Source organism: Misgurnus anguillicaudatus, chromosome 24, assembly GCF_027580225.2.
Source record: "Misgurnus anguillicaudatus chromosome 24, ASM2758022v2, whole genome shotgun sequence".
Classification (NCBI taxonomy): Eukaryota; Metazoa; Chordata; class Actinopteri; order Cypriniformes; family Cobitidae; genus Misgurnus; species Misgurnus anguillicaudatus.
In genome coordinates, this window is record NC_073360.2 from 815,542 (window position 1) to 834,271 (window position 18,730).

Sequence of the window (18,730 nt, forward strand, 5' to 3'; positions counted from 1 at the left end):
ATCATGCTGGCTTCATGCTAATTATCTTAGCATCGTGTAAGCTTTATGCTAATCATGCTAGCCTCATGTTAATCATGTTATCATCATGCTAATGTCATGCTAATCATGTTAGCATCATGCTAGCTTCATGCTAAATCATGCTAGCTTCATGCTAAATCATGTTCGCTTCATGTTAAATCATGCTAGCTTTATCTTAAATCATGATAGCTTCATGCTAAGTTGTCAAACTCTACTCTCAGACTAGGCTTTCTCAAGCCAACATAAAGTTTGTCCTCAAACTTTAATATCTAGTTATTTCAAAGCTCTGTTTCTGTATACTTATGTCAAGCTATACTACGTCTGCATGGTTTGTTTCTTGCATTTTTGTCCCTGTTTCATTGGCTCTTATCTTCCTCAACCAATGTCTTTTCCCATTATTCTTTGTTCCCATTCCAAGGTCTTTTGAGTTTGCTTACACTTGCATGTCTGGGCAGAGGATGTATGTAACTTCAACTGGCATGTCAGGACACATGCACAGCAGCATATTTTACGTTGTTTTCATATCAATGCTTACAGACGAAAACATGGATTCCTGAATACCACCGTCTTTTCTTGATTGCAAAACATATTTTAAAAGGATAAATATTGATGAAAGTAGCCTAGAAAGTAGACATAATACTGTATTTAGAAGCGGCAAAACGACAGCCGGGGAGCATCGAAACAGGTAGGAAACAAATTATAATCTGGGAGGATAGATGTTAGAAGGAAGGAAAATAAAGGCAGAAGACTGGCAAAAGAAGGATGTTTATGTTTTTCCTGGCCTTTGTCACATAGAAATGATTAACACAGAAATATCGTTCTGATGAACACATACTATTTTAATAGTATTTGAGATTGATTTAAAATGTATGTGGCTTAAACACCTTCACAGTTTGTGGAAAGCTGTAGTTTTTATTCTTTAAGAATGTAAGTTGTTTAGTGTCTCTGCTCTTCTTGGTACCCTGATAAGTAGACAACCAAATAAGCTGCCTAAGGGTATATGAACTGTAGACATAAACACACCGCGCTTAGTCTAACTATATCTGTGCAACTATGAACACAATAATTCAATGCTTTTAAAACTTTTACTCAGCACTGAAAATTTTACTGTTCAGCAACATAACAGTGCAGCTATTACCATAAATATTTAAAAACATTCTACAAAACTTTCAGCAGACAAAAATACAGTCTGTCTTTAAAAACAGGACCTTTTTGCATCTCCATTAACTATTACTATATACTGTTTCAATAAGTCTGATTTAAAGACTTTATTAAAGTCTGTAAATTTACATTTATTTTTTATTAAAGACATGTTAATTAAAGAAGGTCCTCAGTTTAAGCCCCGGCTGAGTACGGAGGCCTTTCTGTTCAACTGAATTAAATTGAATTGAATATAATTGAGTGGAGTTTGCATGTTCTCCCTGTGTCCACGTGTGTATTTCCTTGGATACTCTGGTTTCTTCCCACAGTACAAAGACATGAAATGAATGAATTGGAGATGTCCAATTGCCATGCCCCAATGTGTGTTATCAACTGTCTAGATTACCTTGTTAAGAATATTAGATTTTTGCCATGAATATAGATAGATTGATAGATACACAGTTAAATACACAGTTTCATACATCTCTACCCTTATGCATATCACTGTATACAAACAAATCTGCAACCATAACATACAATGTATCCTCTACCCATACAACTGTTTTGGTTGTTTGTCCATTATCTCGAATACAACCAACAGATGCGTTTACTAAATTAGCGCCTCTACCGGCCACAGGTGAAACTTTAATAACTTTGAATAGGACATGAAATTATATTTTGGGGTATAATTTTGCTGTAACGATTTTCAGTTTAAACTGCCAGGATTAATTGTATTTCACTGATTCTTGAAACTTTGGCAAAAACATATCCCACTAAGAAAAGTGCTAATTCTGTTGGAAATTAATAACATTTTCATTAAGAAAAAGAATCAATGTTATAATCAGGGGGTCTTTTGCACATATGTAAGTTTTTTTTATAGGTTTATTTTTATTTTTTATTAATTTAATGATTATATGCTGGCCCATTGCCTACAAAATCAGCTGTCCTCGGTTAAGAGATAATCATTTCAACTTGATTAAAAAAGCCAAAAGTAATAATTGAATTGAATAATATATTTACCACATGAAAGAGTACATTGTAATATATATATTAAAAACTACAAACAGTGAGTTTTGAACAACATTTACTATTATTTTGTGATTGCTCAAAATGTGTCCCACATATTCGTCACCACCGTCAGATATTTATAAAAAGCAATAAAATCAGACAACTACAGGGTCAACTGCATTCCTGAGGACCCCATTTGCAAACCTTCAGCTCTACTGCATGCTTCAAGATCACTCAAGCTCCTGTATGTTTGATATTTTCTCTTAAACGTGTTCATATTTTTGGGCACTGCTACTGTGACAACCATAACATGTCAACACTGTCATCTTTGTAAAAAAAATATTAGATTAGATTATGAAATAAATGTATCATTTTTAAGAAGAGGTCTGAAGTACAGGGGAAACAAGATGGCTAATGTGAACAACTCATCTATTTTTTAATCTATATTAGGTTTTTGTCACCACCGTCAGATGTCACCACCGTCAGGTTTTCTGTCTTTTCTGTCAGGTTTAATGTCTTTTAGGAAGTTATGATTTAATATTTTTTCATCACAGTGCTCAGGATTGTTATTTTTTGGACCAAATATTTACTTAAAGTTTAAGCAAGAAACCATTGACTTGAGTGGTATACATTTTGGAATAATGAGGCCAATTTCACCACCGTCAGATTAGTGTCACCACCGTCAAACGGAGTTTTATTTGTTTTAAACGAATATGCTTACAATATGTTTCTTCAGTGCTGTTGAGTTATTAAATTAATAGTCTCTATTAATACAAAAATATGTTTATTAAATAAAAAAACATTACTTTTTCTATTTAGGCTTAAAGTAAATGTTGTATGAGTAATAACTGGAAAAACCCCTATTTTATAAAAAAAAAATACGAACGGGAGGTTGCACCAGTAAATTGCTGAACAGCCAAGACCTTGGTCTATGATGATATACCTTCAGATTTTGTAATTTAACTAACTTTTTTTTCAAAATTTAAACCTGTTTTATCCAAATTCCCACGAATCACTGATTTATATTACACATTACACTATTCAGGCATTTAGAGCAAATAACGTTCCCATTTATTTATTTATTATATGATATAAAACACAGCATACAAAACAATCACAACTTTTTTTCAAAAAGTTAAAATATTCCATTTAGCCTACCGACGCCAAACGATCGATTTATATAAAGAAAAGACGCAAAACTGATCACAATCCACTGTAGATATAAGATCCTGTGTATGCTGATTCAAAAATTGCTGCCAGAAGAAACAATTATACATCATCTTTGTTTGTGAAATAGCATTGGCTCTTATGTGTCTTGTGACCGATTGCATCATGCTCTAATGTTCAGGGCCCAGTTCCCCAAAATTTTCTTATTGTTAAGTAATTCTTAACCTATTCCTTAACATCACTCTTAACCCTATGGCACGATTCCCGACACATTCCTATGCTAAGTATATCTTCTGTAAGTCACACTTTCGTAAGGTTGGTCTGGACCATTCGTAAGCTCTCTCTTAGCGTTGTTTGAGCTCAAGACGCTAGTCGCAGCCACTGCCCATCAGTCTTTAGAAATCAGTGCAGCATATGGTATTTTGACAATGTTGTGGCTCAACAATGATTTTATGTTGTGGACATTTTAAGACTAATAATAAAATATGTTCGCAATGGATACCTGTAGGCCTATTTATGAAGTTGACTTTTTTGGTATCAGGACTAATATAGTATAATATTTCATAATGTCATTAAAGTGTTTAAATTGGTAATCACTTTTGATAATTAAAATCTGGCAAACAAATTGGCTCTAAATGGCTAAGATGGGTAAGCATGATGGTGTCCAGTAGGTGACCAACTATATAGACCCTTTTACTCTTTGTACACAATGATGACGTGGCAAAATATGCGCGCACAGTTTGGCAACGGAAGTATGGCAAGAATCAGCAGTGAAGCAACACAGACAGAGAAAGTTATTTTAAAAGTTGACTTATCAACTTTTTCAACACAGCTACCAGATATCCGTGTACTATAGTGGAGTGGATAGAAGACCTTAGCAGCTGGCCAAAAATAAATTGGCCAGATACATATATACGTATATTAGTATATTATATTAGTGCAAACAAACGCAACAACCAAGGGCATAACTTTGGGTCTTCCATTGGGGGGGTTAAACTTGCGGCATATTTATTTATTTATTGAATAATTTTATTGTGGGTAACATGCTAATTTGCCTTTCCTGTTGTAGAAATACATTGTGATACTTTTACTGATTTAGGGCCCTATTTTAATGATCTAAGCGCATTATCTAAAGCGCACAGTGCAACGTCTAAATGGGCGTGTCCGAATCCACTTTTGCTAATTTAACGATGGGAAAAATGGTCAAAAAGGGTTGGTCCTATTGTAATGGGAGTATTTTGGGCGTAACGTGCAATAAACCAATGAGAGTCCCAGCTCTCATCCCCTTTAAAAGCCTGTTGCGCTGGCGCTATGTCTAATCTCTATTTAGATGACACATTGTAAACTGAAAAACTAAGCCGAGAAAGAAGATCCCCAGTTTAAGATTAATGTTAAATAATTGTGTTGTTTTTCACTTGTATTGAAATTGTTATTTTTTTATTAAAACCTTTAAAAATCGTTTTCTTTTAGTCATGGAAGTAAAAAAGCAGACTTTTAATTGCTTTAATTGTATGGCTATCCAATATCATCAAAAATAATTTACAAGTATGTGGGATAAGGTTTGTACTCTAAAAATACTTTATTTGTAACAAACAGGAGATAAAGAATTTACAAACGGCTCTCCTTTCAGCACTTGGACAGCGTCACAAGATTTTTTTTAAGCATTACTTAAAAATGTTTCTCCTCTCGCCATATCCACAGGTACAGAGTCATCATATACAATAAATTTGTGAGGTAGCATTAAAAAAAACATTTAAAAACAGATGCATTTGTTTAAAGTAAAGCATTTATTTACTTACCAGGCTTCAGGTAAAGCAGCTCTTTGTGCCTTCTAACGTCTCATAATTAGTCCTCATTTATGTCCAAGAGACTCAATAATAATCTCTTAAATTCAATCCTTTAATCTTTCATATTTAAAAGCCTTTTTGTGCTGCTGCGCATTCATGTACTATGTGATAAGCAAACCCGCGTTGTCCTCCCGTTTATAGGCGCATATTACTAATGCGCTCTTTAAATAACAAAAAAACATATTGCGCCATTATACTTTAGACCAGGTTTTTGTTGGTCAATGGCGTAGTCTATTTTAGTTGCCTCAAAATAGCAACGCGCCAACAATGCGCCTGAACACACATCGTTTTCAGACCAGAACGCCTATGGGCGCAAAAGGGGGCGCAAATGCAAACAACATGGCGCTAAACGTGAAAATTATAATTGCGCAGGGTGGAAACTTGCGAAAAGCACTTGCGTCGCGCATTGCGCTGCATTGCGCCGGGTGTAAGATAGAGCCCCTAGACTACTTAACGCAAATGCAGCTGTTCACTTGACTATTTATGCCATAATGACACAGTAGTTAAATGAAGTGTTTAAGCACTAGCCAGCGGTGGCAGTTTCCACATTTTTTGTTTGTTCAATATTTTATCAAAAATGAAACAAGAACTTAAAGATGAATCAATTTCATCAGTGTATTGGCACCTACATGCAGCAAATCTATTATGAACAATTCAACTCTCAATACATTACATAATACAGGGTGGCACACTGAAGTGCAGCTTGCACCTTTATTCAGAACAGATTTCACATATTGTTGGGCATCACCAAAACTCACCATCCACTAACAAAATCTAAACAAAAGCATGTAAAAGAAGGCCTATCTGTAAATCACATTTAAGGTATGTTACAACATATTAGGCTGCAACTTAACACACATACCATTCAGATAAAAACACCAAACACCTGTTTACGTCTCAGTGTAAAAGAAATTAACTTTGCACACACTGACTTAAGACGTCCAATTTTTCCTGATGGATGTGACAAACTGCAACATGGTTCAGCCTCTGCTGTGTCATAGTTGTGCTAACCTGGGGTCTGTATACACTTGGTATTAAGATGTGTTTTCATCGATCAGATCACATGTGGACGAGAGAAACACATCACGTTTACACATGGTATTTAAATCCGTCTCTTTTGTGCACTTTCGACCGCTTCTGTCCTGAATACTGTGAGGGTGGTCTGTCGAGACTGTGGGCGAGTCTCTCTGCTGTCATTCAAATGCGAGCGGGAGTAATTATGAGTTTATATGGACGCGAACTAATATTATGTCAGAGTCCACTGCTTGTATAGCAAGTAAACATGCTGCACATTGTTTTTTATGTGTATATGTTAGAGCTTTCTCTGAATTTTTAGCTCAATTGAGGAAATAGGATTGCACAACTTTCACACGCTTTCAAAATGAAACTACGGAGATCAGCTTTAGTGTTATCAAAGAAAGGCTAAAAATAGCACTGTTCACCGTGTGTTCACGCGTGTGTACCTCCGTTTGGACAGGATTTTTCCTCGTTTGAAAAATCGTTGTCTGGCTTGACTGGCTGCCTTTCAGTGTCCTTTTCATCATGCACCGTCAGCTTTCTCCAACCATTTATCCCAGACACTGCGCACGCGCAAAATAGTGAATAAACTTGGTAGAGAAAGCGGGTTGGGTAATACCAAGTAGCTGGTGCGGTGGGCGGGGGGTACATTACAGATAATTTGAAATCTAATACTATCTTTATTGCTGGCAAATGAAATGAATAAAGAAAATGAACAAAAGTGTTAATTCGGAATATTTCATATTTATTTTAATCTGAATTATTTGATGATATTCATGCTGCTTATATTAGCTGGATTAGATTTTTGCAGGGGTCATGACCCCCTTAACCCCCGTGCAAATTACGCGCATGGCAACAACCAGACATTTTGATGCTGGGAAACCAATGAGGAACAACATGGCTGGGCAAACACACGCTAAAGCGAAGGCTAGCAAACCAAAACAACATCTAAAAAACTAAAGCACATAATCAAAATATATTTTACAAGCTTTGTAGTAATGTTAGCTTAGCTAAAGGCCAACTCCGGATCCGTTTTTATACCCAAAACAAAGCGGAGGTTTCTCCATAATTCAAATGCCCTGCCGATGTTAATCCGTGTTTTTGTCCGAAGTTGATCCGATTCACGTTTTTTTTCTTCAAAATATGTGGAGTTTGTGTTGAAGTCTGTGTTGTGTTGTGAGCAGGTCGTTTCTTAATGTTATCAGACATGTTGCAGTGTCGTCGCTGTTGAGTGCAAAGTCAGTAGACGAGGCGAGAGGCTCGGGAGCGCGCATGCAGGTGACGTCACTGGATTTCGCGCCAAATTCAACCCGGTAATAATACATTTTTTTTTCAGAGGTTATAGCAAAACCCGCAAAGTGGATCATTTTAATGTGAGATTACAACCCCTTCACACACAGGAAATTGAAAGGGGATTAGTTTAAGTAGAAACAATACATACAGCTCCTTTAATTACACTGAACAAAATTATAAACGCAACACCCTTGTTTTTGTCCCCATTTTAAGTTGAACTTAAATATGTTCACAAAAGGACAATTTCTCTCAAATATTGTTCACAAATCCCTTTAAATCTCTGTTAGTGAACACTTCTCCTTTGCCGAGACTGACCCTGTCCCAAATGGCACACTCCGGACTTGTGGTCCTCCTCAGAGTCCACACTTTAATGTAGTCCAGACTTTAGGGACCCTTGATGCAAGTCCACGTGGGTGCATCGGAGTCGTATTTTGGGACAGACTCGAGCATCACACCGGAAATAGGTAAAGAAATTGCCCGTCAGTGTGAACTCCTCCCTTCCGTCGTCTGATTGGTCTGATTGCCCTTTCGCAAGGACTTCTGGGTTGGTAAAGTGCGCGAAGCCTGCTGCAGTGCGGGCTTCGCTGAAGACCGCATCAAGGGGGCAAAGGAGGCGCTGATGAGCACACTTTAACCCCCTGGGGTCCAAAAACGCGGCGCCGGGTTTTGACGTGTTTTTTCCTTATCATGGCAGAATCAACTTAAAATACTCCATCATTAATAATCATACACTTACGTGTTTGACATCATATGAAACGGTAAAGGGTCTTCTTTAATATGTGTTCATTCACAATAACAACAGATCTTTGTGTTTTTGTCAAATAAAGAAAATAAACAGGGTGTGCATCCAGACATTTCTGTCTCCGCCAGCTGTCTCTCAAAACACGTTACAAAAATCAATTGAAACTCCGCGAATACTCGTCACACAGCTCAGTGCTCGACATGAGAGCCCGAATAAAACATACTTACCTCTTTTCCCCATGTATTTTTAATTTTCTAATATAAAGTAGCCAGTTCAATTAAGGCTTTTTAAAATTTCACTGAAGAAGAGTGCCTTGGATTTATCTTTTCGATACACTCATTTGGAATTCCCAACCCCAAAGAGCACCTTTAAATGTTTATTTTTGAACTCCCTGAGCACCCTAGACATTCTTTTTCAAGACAAACTCACTCTTTAAGAAGTCAAAATATTCATGGGGGGGGTGTCCCTTAAATATTTTTTCTTTTAGTAAAGATAATGTTGACAAATATCTGTTGGATGCAGTATATTTTGTGATTTAATTATTTACAGTAATAAATGTAAAGTCTGTTTTTCAGTTTTTATATATATATAGTTTTGTTGTGTCTTTAAAAATGTGAACGCACATACATCTAAGAACTCTAAGCACAAAACTGTCTAACTTTAACTTTTTAAAAGGATAATAATATTTTTTTTCTCAGCCCAAGGAAGGGACAGCATTTTATTGACATTTGACTCTTTATTTGATATCATAAGTACTATAATTATAACGATCCAGTTGTGTTAAAAGGTTTTGCCGTTTTGGATTTGCTATTGAGGACCCCTCATAAGACTTGATTCAAGCAGTGTTTTAGCTGACTAAACAGTTTTTATCGCCCGTGCGTTTGAGATGAAGGAGTGGGGTATGGCGTTAGGACCCAGGTGCACGCGTAGGTTAGCGCTCCGAGCACACGCGCATTCCTGTCATGCCGCAGTGAATGGACGTGATTGTTGCGAATCCGACAAATGTGCCGTCGAAGGCAGACCTCCGATCAGCTCCCGAGGGTCCAGGGAAACTCACAAAAGTGACAGACTGATAAATCCGTGGTCAAGGTTTTACCGGGTAATGTTTCAACGAAAGTTTTCTCACTTTTCCGCCTTGTGTGCAGTTTGGTTGGTTGTTTCAGTGTAGCGGATGATGGGATCAATGTAACATGTGACTCGTGTTTACTAACTCTCATCTGTAGTTCAGAAAAGTCTATCAAGCACCAAGGCTTCTTGTGGTAGATTTATTTTTCAGGACAATGGATTCAAAGTTTCAATTGAAACTTTTAAGCCTTCAGTCTATACATTAATTACACATTTTGGCTGATAAAATCCTGCAGTGTTTTACTGAGTCTTCTGTATTGTGGGATCTTTATAAAAAGCTTACTACGTAATGCTGAAGTTCTTCTGGTGGTGCTATTTTGGACTTGTTAAATGTGTGTCAGCATGTGTTGTGTTGCTGGTCTGTAGATGTTTCCCTGCCCACCCTTACTGACATTTATCTTGTGTTGCGTATTAGCTTTAAAATCGTGGCTTGATTATATTTGTTTCCTGTTAGAAATTAATGTACACTAAGAAGGTGTATAGTGCTGATTAAAATAACGCTTATGAATAAATAATAAAAAACGCAATCTAATAAAAAATGTTGTTACAAAAGTAACAAAGTAGAATAGAATAGAATTTGAAATAGCCAAATCATAGATGCATAAAAATATAATACCAAAACAGAAGCCCATAAAAATACCGTATTTTGATTCAGGGTAAGTGTACCCATTAAGACCACCAAATGTTTAGGTGTTTATCATAGATATTTACTTGGCTTATAAAAAGGAAGGTGTGTTAAAATGCAATGTCTCTCTCATTTCGAAATATATTATTTAGATTGTATTTATTTAAGAATAAAGTCAAAAGTCTGTCATGGGCTTTATCGGTATTGGCACCATTTAAGCCTGCATGTGTTCCAAATACGCCCACAGCATGATTGATTCACAAATATAAAAAATATTAAAGAAAAATATTTGTATATTTATTCAGTTACAGGGAAATAAATAAATAAATAAATATTTACATAAATATATAAATAGATATAAATATAAATATATAAATATAAATTACTGTTGTTTGCTAGCACTCATCACCTGACAGTACATTCATCAGGTCATCCCAAATGAGCATCAACTCTTGGCTTTCTTAACCCCTCATTTATTCCTTTGAAGACTTTCTGTCCACTCCAAACTGATTTGCTAGCAGAGACACATTTTTACTGTGCCCTTATGTTTAAGGCTTCATGCCTCAGCAATTTTTGGACAGGTGCTGTATTTCTTTTTCTTGCTGAGAACAAATGATACACATTAGCAGACAACTATTATATAATGATATTACACAGTGTGTAATTTTTTAGGCCCATCTAAATATAGTTGTAAATTGAGGTAATAAGTAAGGTTAGGTAAAAGGCTGGTAAGGTGAAAACACACAAAGATCTGTTATCATTAAACACAATTTACTTAGAAAATCTAAAAAGTTTGTAATTAAATGGATTCCTCATTGAAACACATATGGTGGACCTTAATGGTTACACAGTAAATAATGGTGAAAAACAATATAAAAATATGTTTGCAAACCCAGGTGAAAAAGAAATATATTTAAATAGTATTTTTTGGGACATACTTAATATATTTAAATGCTACTATACTAAATACATATTAAATGTATTATATTGAAACAACTTCAAATATATTAAATGCATCAGTCAATTTTAATCTATTTGCAATATATTTAATATATTGAAATTGTGTTAAATTGGAACAACTTCAAATATATTTAGTGCAATTTAAGTGTACTTCTTTAAAATTCATTTGAAATGCACTTCTCATACACTAAAAAATACAGTTAGAATACATTTAAAGCTTAATTTAACTGTGCTTTAAGAACACTTTAATAGTACTTCATCAGCATATTATAAATATACTAGCATTACATTAATAGAAATGTATTAGCATTACACTACTATTTTATTATAAAGCTGTTTTTAATATTAAAAATGTTATATTAAAATATGCAACATCATTAAATATTAAGACACATACACAGATTTTGAATACAGAACAATTTAATATACTTCATATTATGTTGTGTACATTACAAAAATATCTAAAGTAAATTAATCAAGCACAGAGACATAGATACCAAAGAGAAACAATATAAAACAAATATCTGAGAAATGCAATTACAGAGCTACTTCTATCAAATTGTACAACATTAACATTACATGTATTAATGAAAAGTACACTATGAATATGCAATCACTAAATATGCATAAGCAATGATTATATAATAATCATAATGTAATTCTCTGCATAAAAAGTTACTGAAAAAAGAATGCCTAAGTGCAATTTAAAGCCGGAGTGCACAATGTTTGAAAAACGCTTTGGAAAAGTGAGTTGGGCCGACTACCAAAACACACTTGTAGCCAACCAGCAGTAAGGGGCGTGTCTACTAACCGACATCCTTGCCGGGGTTGCGTATGTGTGTGGTGGCTCTATCAAAAGAAGGTCCAGATTCTATTGGGGTAGATGCATGTTTGTTATTAGGTAATTTCAAATGTTAACATTGGCATTCAAAAATTGTGCACTCCGCCTTTAACCAACTTAAGATAAACCTATACAAAGCTGAACTAAAACACAAAACAGTTTAGATGTCACGTTTAAGTGGAGGGTCACTTCTTCTTGCAATTCAGACACCATAGTAATTGAAGACTGCTTTATCACACGGTCTGTGAAAAGGAAACAGAATATACCAATTAACCAATAATGAATGAACATTTGGCTATCCATGTTTAAAATAAATTGGCATAGATATGCATGTATGGAAGTTTTGTTAACTTTTCAGTTTACCTTTTAAAGCTTTGACGGTGTCCTCATCAAGCGTGTCAGTTTATGTGTCACAGCACTCTACAAGTGGGAATGAAAATAGGATTAGAACAGGCTCATGATATAAAGCAACCTGTGTGTATTACAGGATATGTTTTACATTGATAATTGTGTTTTATTTGAACCTAGATCATTTTCCATCCGTCTATTGTGGTCTTGCAAACTTAAGGTTCACCTCTGTTTAAGCAGATTTAAGGAAATCAGAAATGTGCGACCAGCAAATTTGACTTTTTTTGTGATATGACACTGAATTTGAAACAGCACATTGTACTTTCTGAATATATAATTAAAGTATTTATTAGTTATACAGTGGAAATTAGTAGACATGTGAATATTTGGTTAGCATGTTGATTTACAGTGTGTGCCCCTAAATTTTCTGGTTGCCCCCCTAAAATTTTCAGTTGGGGGCCACTGTGCTCCTGGTAAAAAAAGTTAGTCTGGAGCCCTGCCAAATGGTATATGCAAGGATGACTAGGCCAAGTCCCTCACAGCTTTACAATAAAAAAACTGGTTTTTACATGAATAACTCAAAAGGACAAAAAATTAGCCTCCTCGAATGGATGTGCTGCAAACGTTTTTCTTCAGAATCACTCCACATTTGTTCCGATTCAAAAATGTCAATAGCAGTTGATCTGAAAAACAACAGGCAGGTAAATGATGATTAATGATTTGTTTTCTTTTTAAGAATTTCTTACCCTGGGTACAATATATTTAAGACAATATAATATAATATAATCAAACCCAGCCTCGACAGTTTTACAATCTCGCATAAAAGTATCCCTTCTTACAATGTCATTTTTGTGTCCATATTTAGAAATACCATTTAAAAATAAACAAAAAGACAATAAGGTTGTCAAGATTGAACTGCTATACATTAGCCATTGAACATTACTAGAGTTATAATAACCATATGGTAATATCATGGTATTTTCAGGTAAGACAGCTCAAACATTCATTTTAAACTAACGTTAGCATTGCAAGAGAAGCAATAGAAAAACTTAAACGTGAACTTAATGTTATTATTAACAAACTTACCACCAAGAATAAGTATTTCTATGGGCTGTATCTTCATTTGTTCCTGTCTACTTGGCTCTGGTTGGTCATATTTATGTCGCCTTGCTAAAAAAAATGAAAGGTTTTAATGATTTCTGAAATGCTTAAAAGAAATGCTTAGTCACACAATAACGATGTTCCAATTACCACACGTGACACCGACATAACATTACATAAAGAAGCTGAGTTAAAATCAGGACAACTGTAATATTTTACTTACTTGATAGTTAACTAAATAAAGAAATGCGAAAATCGGTCATCACTTACCCCCTCGTGTTGTCTCGTGTCATCTCCAAACAAAAAGCAAAATACTTTTTCACTCGACGACGTCAGATGCACTAAAACTGCTCACATTTTAAATCGAGTTGTTTTATCCAAGTCCTCTGGTGAAACATGATCGCCGATTAATTTAGTTTATACGTTTAATGCAACTTCTAGTACACTTAATATAAATACATTAAAAATATTCTTAAGTTTAGCATATTTCTTAAAAATGTAATTAAGTATATATTTATTACCAGTGTACTTCTAGTATACTTTTAAAAAATATGTTTAAATGCAATTTAATGTATTTTTAATACACTTCAAATAAGTATGTTGGAAATACAAATGTATTATAAACATACTATTTGTATTTTAAGTATATTTTTAATACATTAAATACTACGTCTTTTTGACCTGGAAAGACATGCAATATACTTTGGACTAAGTATTGTGCCTACATTAAAAAAAGTTTAGGTTATTCCAGATGTGCGACTTAAAAGATGACGGGGCATCCTCTATTTCAATTTCAGCTTTGTCCAAAGTCATGTTGCCCTGATGTTTAGTTTAAGCTGCAGGTGATTCAAGCGATATCTGTGTGACTGTGGTGAAGCGCACGTGATGCTGACGCGGAGTTGGTCATCAAATAAAATGAAAAGTGTGTCATATAGTATAAACATCCCAATCACTCTGTAATGCACATTGTACCATTACAGTTTTTTTGTATCGCAAAATATCGTACTGCAAAGTATCGTTGATCCCTAGTTTATTTTATTAAAGGTTAGCTTTTGTTTGTGGCACTGTAAAAGAAATCTTTAAAAAAATATTTTCTGAAAAATAATCTACTCTACAAAATAATTAATGTTGTATTTACTTTTCAATTAATGTAGGATGAAACGCAAAACATTTAGTGTTTGTAGTTCACATGGTTCATTCTTTCGGTAAGGCTTATGGTTTGACACTGAGACTACCTTTGTGCGCAAGCTAATAAAACTTCTTTTCATTTAAAGGAAAATAATATAAAATTATAAAGTTCTATTTGTTTATACACCAAAAACCTATATAGTTGAGGTTTCATTACTCTTGTTTGACATAATACCAATAGCAAAGAAATGACTGAAAATGTGAACTGTGTTGATTTCTAAAGGGTCTAGAACAGGGGTCTCCAACAGGGCTACCACAATAAATTAAAAAGTAAAGTAAATTTACTAGACAAATTGTGTGAATGGTTTGTTAAAGAGAAATGTATTTAGACTTAATTTGATCGACTGTGTCAGATTTTTTTTGGCAAATCATTTCAGAGCTTAGATGCTAAGTAGGAAAAGGATCGACCACATTTAGATACTTTTGAAACTCTAGGGATAATTAAGTAACCAGAATTTGGGACCGCAGTGTACGTGATGGATTGTATTCTGATATGGAGGTTCTAGGCCATTTAAGGCTTTATAGGTGATTAGCAATATTTTAAAGGGTGGTTCAATGGTATTTCAAGCATTCTGACTTATTAACACTGTTTAAGAGTTGTTTCCTCATGCTAAAAGTAGGCAAAGTGTCAAAAAAGCAGTTGGACATGTTACAGAGTATTTCTGTGCCGAATGCACTTCGCCAGGGTTCGTACCAGTTTCGGAAAGTTTTTTTCCAGCTGACGTTTCAAGGGTTTCTATACGTATCACTTCTTTATATGGGCAATTCCCCGGAAAACCCCGCCCACCCGTCAATCAGCGGGAGACGCTAGAACTTGCAAACATCATACCCCACTACACAGCTTTGTTTAATTTCAAAACTCAACAATGGCACGAAAGAAGAAGTGTGTTTTTGGATGTAAGGAGAAGAAAGTCAGCCTTATGGAAATAATGGATATAGTTTATTATCCGGGGTAGCAGCAGAGTTTTGCTTGTGTGTTTGATGCGCTGGATTTTCCCAACTGGGTTATGAGGTGCATGCGGTAAGTAAGACTTCTGTCTTATGTTGGAAATAGGCGCATGCATATTATATAAATGACACAAACATGTAGTGAATCAGTTAAACAGTGTTGTATAGTGTTGCAAGACTCGTACGCGCTCCTCTCGTGGTAGTAATTCCTCCTTCTTAATTTTTTTTTGTACGTTATTGGAAAGAATCGGTAAAGCTAATCTTTCTTTTATAAATCTGATTAAACTAAAGACTAAAGGATGTAATACTACTCTATAGGTACTCCAGATTAAAATCAGAAATGCAGAAACAGCGCATGAGCTTTAAAATCAATGCGATATTTAACTGGTAACAGTGTAAAGATGCCAAAATTGGGCTTATGTGGTCATACTACTTAGATTGAGTGAGCACTCTTGCGGCGGCGTTTTGAAACAGCCGAAACGTATTTACCTGATTTTTGTGACATCCCCTGAGTAACAAGTTACAATAATCTAATCTTGAGGTCATAAAAGCGTGGATAAGGTTCTCTGCATCTGATTAGAAGTAAATCGCCATCAGCTCCTTTCAGACAGAGTGCATTCACTACACAAAGCCGTAGTTCACTGACAAGCTGGGCCATATCGCATTAATTATCGCAGGCGATATGTCCTCGATAATTAATGCGAAATTGCCCTGATTGTCAGCGAAATCTAATCAAGGAACCGGTTTTACTGATGAAACACGCATGATAATCCCCTGATCTCAAACTCAAACTGCCTTGGGGCCATTTCTAAGACAGACATTTCATGGGGGGGCACAGAGCTATTTTAACGTTCAAAAAAGTACAATATTTCTGTAAATGTCATGTTTAATTTCTATTATTTAATGTGTAATTATACTTGAAAATAGAGATAAAGTTAGAAGTGACCAAACACATCAACGTTTTTCCTATTTAAGACGAGTAGTTATACGAGCAAGTTTGGTGGTACAAAATAAAATGTAGCGCTTTTCTAAGCGGATTTAAAAGAGGAGCTACATGTTATGGCGTAATAGCACTTTTGGGAGTACTTCGACTCGGCGCAGTAACACCCTCCCTCTCCCATTATGAGAGGGAGAAGGGGAGCGGACTTTTCAGGCGAGTCGAAGTACTCCCAAAAGTGCTATTACGTCATAAAATATAGTTCCTCTTTTAAATCCGCTTAGAAAAGCGCTACGTTTTATTTTGTACCACCAAACTTGCTCATATAACTACTCGTCTTAAATAGGAAGAACGTTGATGTGTTTGGTCACTTCTAACTTTATCTCTAAATGGTACCATTGAATGAATGGGGCTAAGCTAAATGCTATCGAAGTGTCGCAGCGCGCTCCAGCGCTTACGTGCACGCACACAGATGATAGAGGGATGTATCAACAATTCTTAGTTAAGGTAATAACATATTTTAATATTGAAAATGAGTAGACTATTCCTTTAATATCATTCTCTAATCTCCCAATCGGTCCATCATGCGGGTGCTTAACTCTACATGCCTGGTTCTGTCTCCCGTACACATGCGTCCGCCTGACAGATATGGACGCGGAGGGTGAAGTGTGCCCGGGCTTTCGGAGCGTTCGACTCACATGGCGGATCGATTGCCAGTTTGACTCCTGCTCAGTCTCAGAGCGTTTTCGAGCTGTAGTAATTTATCAATTAATGTATTATAAAGTCAAATGTAAGCTAATATTATCACTAATACATATGTTTCATGACATATTACTGAAGTAAGACATTAAACTTTATTATTTTATGAGTATAAAATTCATTAAACTAATCTTTGTGAAGTAAACTTTTTAATTATTTTACTTCTGAGTTTTCCCGGCGTCCGACCATAGCAATAGCATAGCGTTTTGCTCCCTCATTGTTTAGCGGTTGGAAACGTTACGACACTACAAGGATTCTGGGTAATAGCCTATAGCAAAGTGTTGTCTGATGCGCACTTGCGAAAGGGGTGCATTAAGTGCACTTATGATCACCCCTGGAGAACAGCATTAGAGGATTGGGACACCCTACGGTCTCGCACCCCTTAGCGAGAATGCGCATTGAGGGGCACAAGGGCGGAACAGGGCCAACGTCCCGACCACATGAACTGATCGCATGGTGACAATGGTATGATTGACGCAAGGTTCAGTTGAGGAATTAAAATCCGATCACGCATTCCGTTATCCTCGACATCACGGAGCGCACGGTTCATAGCTGCGTAGCAACGGGTGACGCGACCCACGCCACGGAGCGCAACTTCCGCTCCCGAGCACTTTGGAAAGTAATGCTTTGACTCGTTTTAACGCGTTGTTAGACGCGACATGTGAACGAACACTTGAACGTTTAAATCAAAAATCAAACAAATATAAAACAAAGTGAATAAAAATTCTTTCTGCGGGCCAGATTATGTTATATTTTTGAAAGGTGACGCGGGCCGCAGAGAGGGGGAGGGCGGGAGTTTGAGACCACTGATCTAAACCATGCTAACGCCTGATCACTGATGCCAATAGTTTTCTAGTCTATTGAGTAAGATTGTGTGATCTAATTGTGTCAAATGCTGCACTAAGGTCTAGTAAAATAAGAATAGAGATTTCACCACGATCGGATAATAATGAAACAGTGAAATAGTACATAGCGATTAGTAGTATAGTACAGCGATTTTATTTTGTATTAATTTGCATTATGTATTTAACTTTTTTGTAGTGTATTTAATAGTATTGATACACTGTGTTATAAATTTTTTAAAACAATTTTATATGAGTAATTCTAAATTAACACATAATAAGTGTATCTTACTTTATTGTGTTATGTTTACATTTGTAAAAAGGAGTTTAATCTTTAAAAAAAATGTTTATGGAGCACATGACCCAAAATAACCTAATGCTGGGTCATGTTTAATCCAGCATTGGGTCAAAAAGGGATAAACCCAGCCATTGGGTTAAATTAACCCAGGGAATGTTTATATTTGACCCAACAAAGGTTAAAGCAACCTTCCAAGATTTAGAAGAGCTTCTGTTTTATTTTTGTGTTTTATGGTTACCATTCTTTAGAAGAGTGGTGCTTGTGTTTAGACTCTGGGAGGCTACATGAGCATCATGGTGTGTGTTGCATCACTCAGTGAACAGTACTGTGCTAATGCCAGTTCTGAGATAAGTCTCTTCTTAAGTTGCTCATAATATTTATTGTATATTATGATGCATGATGTTAAACTTAAATAAAGAAGTTAACTTCAAGTTAAGTGCTTGTGATCTGTTTCCATAATATAATTGAGTAGAAATCGTAATAATTTTTACAGTGTAAATAATTTCACTTTTTAGGTAATTCCACA

At 35.5% G+C, this 18,730-nt stretch overlaps 1 protein-coding gene and 1 long non-coding RNA gene across 3 annotated transcripts in view; one reads left to right on the forward strand and one right to left on the reverse strand.

The window, feature by feature from the left end:
• Positions 1-570: 570 nt before the first annotated feature.
• amotl1 (angiomotin like 1) overlaps positions 571-18,730 on the forward strand; it is a 45,615-nt gene continuing 27,455 nt past the window's right edge. Inside the window, exon 1 of one of the 2 annotated variants that reach the window (XM_055195579.2) lies at positions 571-703. The gene's annotated coding sequence lies outside the window, so the exon portion shown is untranslated. Of the gene's footprint in view, positions 704-9,132; positions 9,332-18,730 lie in introns of those variants that run through there. The other variant, XM_055195578.2, reaches the window with a different exon arrangement.
• Positions 11,453-13,555, reverse strand: LOC129437456 (uncharacterized). The gene is made up of 3 exons (XR_012367445.1): positions 13,218-13,555; positions 12,147-12,814; positions 11,453-12,025 (listed from the first exon to the last, which is right to left on the reverse strand). It is a non-coding gene; the product is annotated as an uncharacterized lncRNA (long non-coding RNA).